The sequence below is a fragment of the Hypanus sabinus genome, chromosome 3 (genome assembly GCF_030144855.1).
Source record: "Hypanus sabinus isolate sHypSab1 chromosome 3, sHypSab1.hap1, whole genome shotgun sequence".
NCBI classification, from domain to species: Eukaryota; Metazoa; Chordata; class Chondrichthyes; order Myliobatiformes; family Dasyatidae; genus Hypanus; species Hypanus sabinus.
The window spans coordinates 167,563,282-167,574,837 of NC_082708.1; positions in this window are offsets into that span (position 1 = coordinate 167,563,282).

Consider the following 11,556-nt stretch of genomic DNA (forward strand, 5'->3'; position numbering starts at 1 on the left):
GATAGTTTCATGAATTAAACTGGTGAAATGCCAACTACAAAGAGAATTATTGAATGTTTCACTGGGCTGAAAACAAATCCCAGAGGTTTGGAAAATATGTTCTGTTCATTTGTGGGATTTGTGACCTTTTAAGGATTGGTCAGTGAACTCTCTTCTTAAACTGCTCCAGTTAATTGGTTAAGTAATTGAAAAAGTTGTGATGATAATCTGGCCATAATTATCTCTCTAGTGTTTACTAGTTAGGTGAAGTTAAAACAGTGAAACATTTAAATATGCCTGTAATGGTTTAATATTTAAATCAGGCTGACATTGGAAAAACACAAAAAAAAACAAACTATTAAGTGATCTGTAGATGCCTTTATAGAGAATTGTCTATATTATGCGCGTCTACTTGCAGAATTGGTATTTTACCATTGGGTGGCAGAGAGGCTGCAGGGATTGTTGATAAGAGGCAAAACACCCACACCTGTGTTTGAGCTGTCCCCCTGGGCATATTTTAAGTGAAAGAGGGTGAATTAATCTGAAAAGTGTCGCTTTTGAAGAGGTGTGGTCGTGATAATTGTGGCTTTTTCTGAATAGGTTGTTCAACATGGCAGATACGAGTGCTTAAGCACAGCCTGGTATAGTCTTTGAATTGCTTCAGGCCTTCGGGGAGGAAATAGCTTTTACAAGATCTAGTTGTGCCTGTCAAAGCTAATGTAAGATTAATGGTCTGGTCAGGTATCAGGTTCAAAATCTCTTGAGTGCAATTCTTTAAAAATACTCTAGAATTTCACCTATATTTTTCTAGCATAAACACTATTAATAGTTATTGCAGTATTGCAGGTTTATGGCCCATTGTATGAGATTTTAAAATATTTTTATCAGTAATCCATACAACCATAAATATGAAGTTCTAATGTTATTGAAATGTAAGAAATTAATCAGAAATGAAAAATAAAGTTGTATTGTGGCAATGCTGGTTGACAAGTGATGAAGAAAAGCATGCTTTTCCTCATCCCTCAGGTTTCTGAGTACAAGAATTGAGACATAATGTTACATTTGTACAATATGTTGGTGAAAACCCACTTATAATATTGTATGCAGTCCTGGCCACCTAACTAGGAAGGATGTGATTAAGGTAGTGGGGTTGCAGGAAAGATTCACAAGGTTTTAAATGAATCGGAGGATACAAGCTATAAGGGGGGATTAGACATGTAGAACAAAGAGCATTATAGCACATACAGGCCATTTGGCCCACAATGTTGTGCCAGATGTGATGCTAATTTATACTGAATGTCCTCTTCCTGTATCTCATTCATATCCCTGTATTCCCTACATATGACTATTCAGAAGCCTCTTAACCTCCATTGAAGTGACATCTGTCATTCTCTGTGTAAAAGGAATTGCCCCTCTAACCTTAAGAGCACATACATCTTGGTGTTTGACATTTCTACCATAGGGAAATGATTCTGACTGCCTACCCTAACTATGCTTCTCATACTTTTAAAAATCTCTGTCAGCTCTCCCCTCAGTTGTTGACGCTCTGGGGGGGTGGGGGGTGGGAACAATCCAAGTCTGTCCAAACTTTCCATTCAGCTCATACCCTCTAATCCAGGCACATTCTAGCAAACTGCTTTGTCATCCGTTCCACAGTCTCGCATTCTTCCTGTAATGGAGTGACCAGAACTACATGGGATACTCCCAAGTGCAGTTTGATTAAAGCTTTATGTAGCTGCAGTATAACTTCCCTTCTCTCGTACTCAACAACTCTACTGATGAAGTCAAGCATTCCCTACACCATGTTTAGCACTTGTGTAACCACTTTTGGTGCACTGTGAACCTGTACCCCAAGATCTTTGTACCTCAATGCTATTAAGGGGTCTATTAATAAGTGTACACTTCCTTTCATTTGACCTGACTTTTGAATTAGACTGCATTTGCTACATCTCTGCTCAATCTATAGCTGTATTCATTGACAGACCTTTACCCTGTCAGCGACTCCACCAATCTTGGTGTCATCTGTAAACTTGCTCGTCCACCATTTTATGGTTTCATCCAAATCCTTGATTATATAATCAAGCACAATAGAGTTTTCAGCATGGTGGCGTAGTGGTTAGTGCAATACTATTACAGCTCAGGGTGTTACAGAGTTCAGAGTTTAATTCCAGTGCCATCTGTAAGGAGTTAGTACATTCACCCCATGAAGTAGGTTTCCTCCGGGTGCTCCAGTTTCCTCCCACAGTCCAAAGGCACACCAGTTAGTAGGGTAATTGGTTATTGTAAATTGTCCTGTGATTAGGCTTGTAGATTGCTGGGTAATGTGGCTCATTGGGCCTGTTCTGCACTATATCTCTAAATAAAAGACATCGCTGGTCATAGACCTCCAGCCAGGATAACATCTGACCACCCCTACTCTCTGTCCTCTATGGGAAAACCAGTTCTGAATCCAAAGCTGCAACTCACCCTGAATCCCATGCATCTCATCTTCCAATTGAATCAACCTACTATATATTAAATGCCTTACTAAAGTGCATTAGATAACGTCCAGTGCCTTAGACTCATGAAGCCTCTTTTGTCACTTCTTCAAAACAACTTGTATCAAGTTTGTAAGGCATGTCTTGTCCTGCGCAAAGTGATGCCAACTGACCATGCCTTACCAACGTGCAAAAATCCTTTCCTTCAGTATCCTCTCCAAAAGCTTCCCCATCATAGATGTGAGGCTCTCTGGCCTATAATTACCTTAATAATCTCTTATTTCCTTCCTTGAACAAAGGCACAACATTTGCTACATTCCAGTCTTCTGGGGCCTCACCTTTTGTGAAGAAGGCGAAAAAATCTTTGTCAAAGCCCCAACAATCTCCTCACTTACTCCTTTTAAAATTCTGCAATATATGTCATCAGTACCTGGAAACTTAACCACATTACTATTTATCAGAAGACCCAAAACTACCTCCTTAATCACAAAATGTCCTCACACTCTGCGTTCACAGTCCTTCAAATCCTCCTTGGTAAATACCAGTGCAAAGTTCTCATTTAGTACCTCAACTGCTTGAACAAATTCACTCCTTTACCTTGAGTGAGCCTACCCTCTCCTTAGTAATCCTCTTAATAAAATGCCTAGGGATTCACCTTGATCTTGCTCACCAAGGACATTTCATGGCCGCTTTTAGCCATCCTAATCACCTGCTTGTGCGCTTTCCTGCTATCTTTATATTCTATTAAGGCCCAGTCTGATTTTAGCTTCCTCAGCCTTATGTATGCTTCCTTTCTCTTCCTGACTAAATTTAGGACCTCTCGGGTCATCCAAGGTTCAATTACTTTACCATCCTTGTGCTTATTCCTTACAGTAACATGCTGATTAGCTGGTCTTTAAACAACTCACGTATGTCAGATGTGGACCTGTCCGACAGTGGCTACTGCCAATCAATGCCCCTTAACTCCTGTCTTATCTTATCATAATTCCGTACTTTTCCACTAGATCTGATTTAATCCTTACTCATAACTGTAGACAGAATGAGTTGAGGACACTGTTCCCAACGTGCCTTTTCACATTGGATCTTTTTTTTTGTGGAGTATAGGAAGCTGAGGGGTAACTTTATAGAGGTTTACAGAATCGTGAGAGGCTTAGAGAGGTGAATGCTGACAGTCTTTTTTCCAGGATAGAGGAGACTAAAACTCAAGGATGGTAGTTTAAAATGAGAGGGAAAAGATTTAAAGAGACCTGGCGGGCAAGTTTTTCACAGATGAAGTGTATGGAACAAGTTGCCAGAGTAAGTGGGGGCATTGGGTGTGGTGAACTACATATACCTGTCTGGACACGCCCCCTGCTGACTGCTCCTGTGGCCCCTCCCACTGACCGTGGCTCCTCCCACAGACCCCGGTATAAAGGCGATTGAGGCCTGAGCCTGGCCCTCAGTCTCCAGGATGTAGTATGGTGGTCAACTACTGCTTGTTCTTTCTTCCAGTCAATAAAAGCCGATATCTCGCCTTCATGTCTCAGAGAGAGTTATTGATGGTGCATCAGTGGGTGCATTTATAATATTTAGAACACATTTGGGACAGGTTCATAGATTGGAAAGGCTTAGAGGGATGTGGAGAACACATAGGGAAATAGGGCTGACAAAGATGGGCAACGGTATGGCATGGATAGTTGCACTGAAAGGCCTGTCTCCGTGCTATGACCCTATATAATACATTATAACCATTCATTATATATACTGTGTTTCCAGTGGTTTGACTATACATCTACCTGTAAGTTTAACCTATAGTATGCAGTATATTCCACAGTATATTTTTTACAGTATATGTGACAACAGCTGAGACGTCATAGGGGTCTCCCTACCATCCATCCAGGACATTTATCAGGAGCACTGCATACACAGGGCCATTAATATTATTAAGGATCCCACCCATCCATTCAGCATCCTTTTTGACTTTCCACCATCAGGCAGGAGACCAAGATGCAGAAAAAAGGAACCGTCAGGATGAGAAACTTTCATCCCTCAGGCCATTAGGCTTCTGAACTGCTGGCCACATCATATTTGAAGTGTCATTGGTTAATCTGTTCTGTGTCTTATAGTGTTTAATATTTGTTTGTTATATATGTGTGATTCATCTGTATATTTTATCCATACCCTCATGCTATCCTGTATTATGTGCTTTACATCCTGGTTTAAAGAAACATTGTCTCATTCCTCTATACATTATATACAGTATGTTGCATACCTGTATGTAGTTAAATGACAATAAACTTCACTTGACTTGAAATGCTTGTTAAAATTAAATTCATTTTAATTGCTTCGTGTAATCATTTTAAAATTAATGAAAGTTGAATGCATACAGTAAAAAAATAGTATTTTTCTCTTCTAAATCTCTATGACCCACCTTATAATTGAAAATGACATACTTTTATTTGGACTGTGAATGAGGTAGAATGCTTACACTCTTACACTCTTCTTACTCATCACAGTACTTCTTGTAAGTAATTTACGTCATTGGTAAGAGGGCAGATTTCCAGTAGAGGATTATATTTTTACTGTGCATAAAGTTCTTTGCAACACTGGAGTTGCATTTGGAAGAGGTAAACAATGTATAAACTTCGAAAACATGCACAAGCACACAATGAACAACTAATAATCTTAAAGGGGATTTCAAATATCTGATTGTGAACTGTACAGCTGACATGAAAGGATGTTAAGGAAGCTGCTTGTTCTGGGGTTGGAGACCTGTATGATTAAGTGGGTGAGTGGATAGGTGGGAGAGATGGGAAAGGGGCTAGTTTGGCTGTTACAGTTCCGGCTTGTTCTGTGGAACATTGTTGGCATGCTCTGTTGGCATTGGGATATGTGGTGGCGCTTCCGGACTTGCCCCTATCATATAGTTGTGTGTGCTGGTTGTTAATGTAAATGATACATTTCACTGAATTTGAATAAATCTGAAATGCATTGTTTCCTTGAACTGTGACAGCAGGACAAAGAAATGTAAGCATCTATTCAGATAAATTTTTATATAAAGTGCTTGTAGTAATCTTTAAATTGAATCAGTAAATCACACAAGACATAGAAACTCTACTGTAGCCAGTACAGAACTCAGGTGTACGGGCTCTCCACATCTGCACCTTACGTTACCATTGTCTTTTCCCAAGCCAACAGTGTAATCTAAGATTACATTTGTGGGACCCACAACATTTGTGGGTTGTTCGACTTACTTCTGAAATTCTTGTAAAAAAAAAGTCTTTTCAAAATTCAATGTAAATTTATTGTCAGAGTACATGTATGTCACCATATACAAAGCTGAGATTTTTTTCAGAATCAGAATCAAGTTTAGTATCACCAGTGCATGTCATGAAGTTTGTTGACTTTGTGGCAGCAGTATATGATAATAGAAAGAAACTGTTACAGTAAATATGTATATAATAGTTAATTAGTAATGCAAAAAATTAGAAATAAAAAGGTAATGAGGTAGTGTTTTTGTGGGTTCAGTGTCCATTCAGAAATCAGATAGCAGAGGGGAAGATGCTGTTCCTGAATCATTGAGTGTGTGTGCCTTCAAGCTTCTGTACCTCCTTCCTGATGGTAGCAATGCGAAAAGGGTGGTGTGGGTCCTTAATGATGGATGCTTCCTTTTTGTGGACATGTTCAATAAATCCAATAACCACAATTGAATCAGTGAAAGGCCACACCAAACAGGGCAGACAACCAGAGTGCAAAAGACAAGAAACTGCAAATACAAAAGTAAAAAATAATAATAAATGAACAATAAATATCAAGAACACAAGAGGAGTCCTTGAAAGTCAGTCCATAGCTGTGCGTAGATTAATTATTTTAATAACATGGTTTCACTGATAGATAAATGTGACCAGTTTTAAACAAGTTATATGAAGGATGCTCTTTTTCACTAATAGTTACAACTAAGGTTATCTCTTGACCAGCCAAAATGGAGGCAGGAGATGTGAATCTGATGTGTTGTTGCATGATCTTTGATACAAGTTAGCAAGCTATTTGCCAAGGCTGAGCACAGGAAAGGTCTGCCTTCCTTGTCAAATGATTGAATAGGTCACTCAACTGGATTAGCAAGTAAAATGTAAAGTTTTACCTTATGTCATATACTGAATACTTAAGAAGATGACACATTTCAGTCTCAAAATTTATTTTTCCCCTGCTTGAGGTGGAATCTGAGGATTATTATTGTTTTGTAAAATTGATCAAAATATTGGCTACTCTTCAAATACTTCACATGTAAAACATAGCCTCTGATGTTTATCCAACATTGTTAAAACAGACACAGTTGATTCAAACTAGACTATGTGCTTCCTTCTGAATCACTGCCCATTCTCCCAACTACACTTTCTTGGTGAGGCACCAATTGAGTAGACTCACTACACTGTATCCATTGTTCACAATTTGGACCCAAACCCAGAGCAGATAACCACTTTGCTGAACACCCTGTTTTGTCCACAAAGCACCTCTCAAGTTATCTGGCTCTTTCTATCTCATATCCATGCCCATCTCTGGTCTTTCTGCACCGTTCATGCATATCAAGAGTATAGAAACCAGAAATAAACATAGAATTTGGAGAAAGCATTGAAGGAGCCTATTTGGCTCATAGAGTTTATCTCAGCAAACAAAGAGCGATTCAAGTTAATCACATTGCCCAGCTCTTGGATTATTTTGTAGTCTATTTCAGGTGCTCATGTAGATACACGAGATTTGAAATGAGATTATGCAGGATCTACAACACACAATCAGGCCAGGCCAGCTTTTATAATCTGCTCTAGCCTCCCCCATCTAAATCCAGAGGTATACCTTCCTCGTGATCTTGTATAACCTCCCCGTAGATGTACTTACACTCTTCGCTTTGGTCATTCCATATTCTTGCCAATGTTTGCATTTAGAAGTTCCTTCTGAATTCTGTATCGGAATCTTTGGTCACTATCTTAACGTCAGTCTCTAATTCCGTTTTTCTCCTCAAATGGAAACATTCTCTCTTTACCCATTTTACAAAACCTTAGAACGTAGAAAATATTCAACACATTACAGGCCCATCAGTCCACAATGTTGTGCTGACCACGTAACCTACGCTAGAAGCTGCCTAGAATTTCCCTACTGCATCGCCCACTATTTCTCTAAGCCCCACGTATCTATCTAAGAGTCTCTTAAAAGACCCTGTTGCATTCGCCTCTACTGCCTTCACTGGCAGTGCATTCCACATACCCACCACTCTCTGTGTGAAAAACTTACCTCTGACATTACCCTTGTACCTACTTTCAAGGACCTTAAAACTATGCCTCCTCATGATAGGCATTTCGGCCCTGGGAAAAGCCTCTGGCTAACCACATGATCAATGCCTTTCATCATCTTGCACCTCTGTCAGGTCATCTCTTATTGTTGCTTCAAGGCAAAAAAGTCATGTTTACTCAACCTATTCTCACAAGCCAAGCTCTCCAATTCAGGCAACATACTTGTAAGTCCCCTCTGCACTCTCTGTATAGTATACACATCCTTCCTGTTATGAGGTGATCAGACCTGAACACAGTACTCCAAGTTGGGTCTGGCTAAGGTCTTATAACATTACCTCACGGCTCTTGAACACAATTCCACAATTGATGAAGACCAACACACCATACGCCTTCTTAACAACACTGTAAACCTGCGCAGCAGCTTTGAGTGTCCAATGGACACAGACCCCAAGATCACACTGCTAAGAGTCTTACCGTTAATATTATGTATGTTAGAATGATTTTTGGATTTAGGTAATTTACATTTAGCAAATGGCTTTGGCTACCAATCTTCAGTTCCTTGACAATGTATTGTGGACTTAATTTGGAACAATGCATTTCCTAAAAGCTGTGAATCCCAGTCCACAGACGATGCTGGCAACTGTGGGATGGTTGTGAACCAGAAGGTGTGAACTTTGCATGTAGTTTCAAAGAAAGCATTATCTATACTTTGTGAATATGGAATTGTCCTTTATGTTTACCACGTAAAATACCAAATAAGTATATTGTGGATTCGGTTTGGAACAATGGATTCCTAAAAGCCCAGTCCAGACGCTGCTGGCGCCTGTGGGATGGATGTGAACCAGGAAGTGTGAAGTTTGTATGTAGCTTCAAAAGAAAGCATTGTCTATACTTTGTTAATATGGAATTGTCCTTTGTGTTTAGCAAATAAATATCGAGCCCCACATTGGGCCAACAGACCTTTCCATTGAAAGTGTCTCCGTATGATGCCTGCAGTACCTTGTTTTGTCGAATAAAGAAGCTCTTTTGTATCTACCAGTAACTCTCTCCGGTGATTTCATTCATACAACAATGCTGTTTTCAAATCTGACCTACCGAAATGAACCACTCCATCTGCTTCTTCTCAGCCCAGTTCTGCATCCTATTGATATTCTGCTGTAACCTCTGAGAGCCCTCCAGACTATCCACAACACCCCCAACCTTTGTGTCATACTTCTGTATTACTACTCAGTGTAGTGACCCAGTCAATTAATCCTTTCTTCTTATGTATACCCCTATATTTTTGGCATAACTTTATAATGTGAAGAGGGTTTCTTCTTTATCCTTTCAGCAAGTGAGTTCAGTCTCTCCCCATCACATTTTGTTGGAAGTTTCTTTTCCTCTCAATTTCATTCCAAATGCACATAGCAGTCATATCCTAAACTGTTTTATGATTCATATGGTCCCTTCCAGCTTTCTTCATCTTTTCAACCCACGCTCCTGGCATGACCTACTTAATCCCCCATGTGTTTCCATCTTCTTTTAAGGTTATAGGGTTCATCTATATTCTTAGTCTGACAGTAAGACTATAAACAAAATATTGGGGTTAGGATTGATTCTTGCACTTCATGAAAGTCAACGAACTTTTGTATTTGGTGGATTATTCCAGATGATCCCATGGGCTAAGTCTTCTGAGTTCATTTAAAATTCCTCCCAATAGAACTCATTTGTTCTCTGCACACATCCAAGCTGAATTTACGAGCCTTTCCAGCTTTTATTTTGTTATTATTTTTGATTTATAACCCTGGTAGTTCTCATTAACTCTTTGCCTGTTACTTAAACAATTCTGCACTGGATTCTAGAATTGAACTTTGAATAACTACTGCATTCGATTCCAATATGTAATGATTGAAATATTTAGTTCAAGCATCCTGATTGCATATACTTAGTCCAAGAATTTGGCCGATATTTCTTAGTAATTCTATGGAAAATGCCTTTATCAGTCACTCAGGAAGCTGCTATTAATATGACTGTTATCCTTAGAGAGCAAATTATTTTGAACCATTAACACTGTTCAGAACACTCTCAACAGAGAAGTCATTATTGCTGAAGGTAGACAATACAATTGTGAACAGATGTGTGGACTGTCAAAATTTTGCACTTGTTACCCTGATATGGAAACCAACAGCATCCTTAAGGACCATCAGAAAGGCAACAGCAGCCTTTGATGTTAAATCAAATTCAATCTTACAGGAAAGGGCTAACAATACATTGATTCAACCTGACAATAAAATTAATCACAAGGAGATTGGCACCAGAAAATTCATTAAACCTGGAATTTTGCTAGTAAAATTTCCTACATTAAGGTAGTACATTTGCAAACATTGGGAAATGAGTTAGAAATATAGAAAACCTACAGCACAATACAGGCCCTTCGGCCCGCAATGCTGTGCTGAACATGTATTTGCTTTAGAAATTACCTAGGGTTACCCACAGCCTTCTATTTTTCTGAGCTCCATGTACCTATCCAGGAGTCTCTTAAAAGACCCTATCTTATCTGTCTTCACCACTGTCCCTTGTAGCTCATTCCACGCACTCACCACTCTCTGCATAAAAAACTTCCCCCTGACATCTCCTCTGTACCTACTTCCAAGCACATTAAAACTGTGCCCTTTCATGTTAGCCATTTCAGCCCTGGGAAAAAGCCTCTGCCTATCCACACAATCAATGCCTCTCATCATCTTATACACATCTATCAGGTCACCTGTCATCCTCCGTCACACCAAGGAGTAAAAGCCGTATTCACACAACCTATTCTCATAGGGCATGCTTTCCAATCCAGGCAACATCCTTGCAAATCTCCTCTACACCCTGTCTATAGTTTCCACATTCTTCCTGTAGTGAGGTGACCATTACCGAGCATAGTACTCCAAGTGGGGTTTGACCAGGGCCCTATATAGCTGTAACATTACCTCTCAGCTCTTAAACTCAATCCCATGGTTGATGAAGCCCAATGTACAGTATTCCTTCTTAACCACAGAGTCAACTTGCGCAGCAGCTTTGAGTGTCCTATGGACTCGGACCCCAAGATCCGTCTGATCCTCTACACCGCCAAGAGTCTTACCATTAATACTGTACTATATTCTGCCATCATTTTTGACCTACCAAAATAAACCACCTCACACTTATCTGGGTCGAACTACATCTGCCATTTATCAGCCCAGTTTTGAATCCTGCTGATGTCCCACTGTAACCTGCGACAGCCCTCCACATTATCCACAACAACTCTAACCTTTGTGTCATCAAAACTAGGCAGCAATGTTGCCAACAATCCACCTCAAAAAAAGTACTAACATTACTGCCAGGAATTAATCAGTCATTGAGCGTGCTGTCCATATGTAAATGGCAGTTACATTCATCTTGAGTAGAATCTTAAGGTAAGTAATATGGTGCTGCTCATCTGAAGGCAACCTGCTTCATGCAAATCAGGATTCTATTATTTAATTAGGATCATATTTTGAGATACAAATGGGTAGACCAATCTGAACATTTCTCCCATTTAGATTAGGAACTGAGTGCCCTAATGTCTGCAAATTGAGCTAGAATATTTCTGCCTAAATGTTACTTTATGCAGTTAGATAGAGCAATGATGCTTCTGTGGGTCACTAGGGTATGTTATACACTGCAGATCCCAATGTTTCCTGAAACTTAACAGACTCTGCCTGTTGATTATTTCAGAATGAAGTCTTACGGTTGTCTTATCTTCGTACAATGGGGTTTGGTAGTGAGGTACCATTGTCATGTTCATATCACACCAGGGCAAATAAATAAAGCTCAAGATCTGAAAATATTCGAGG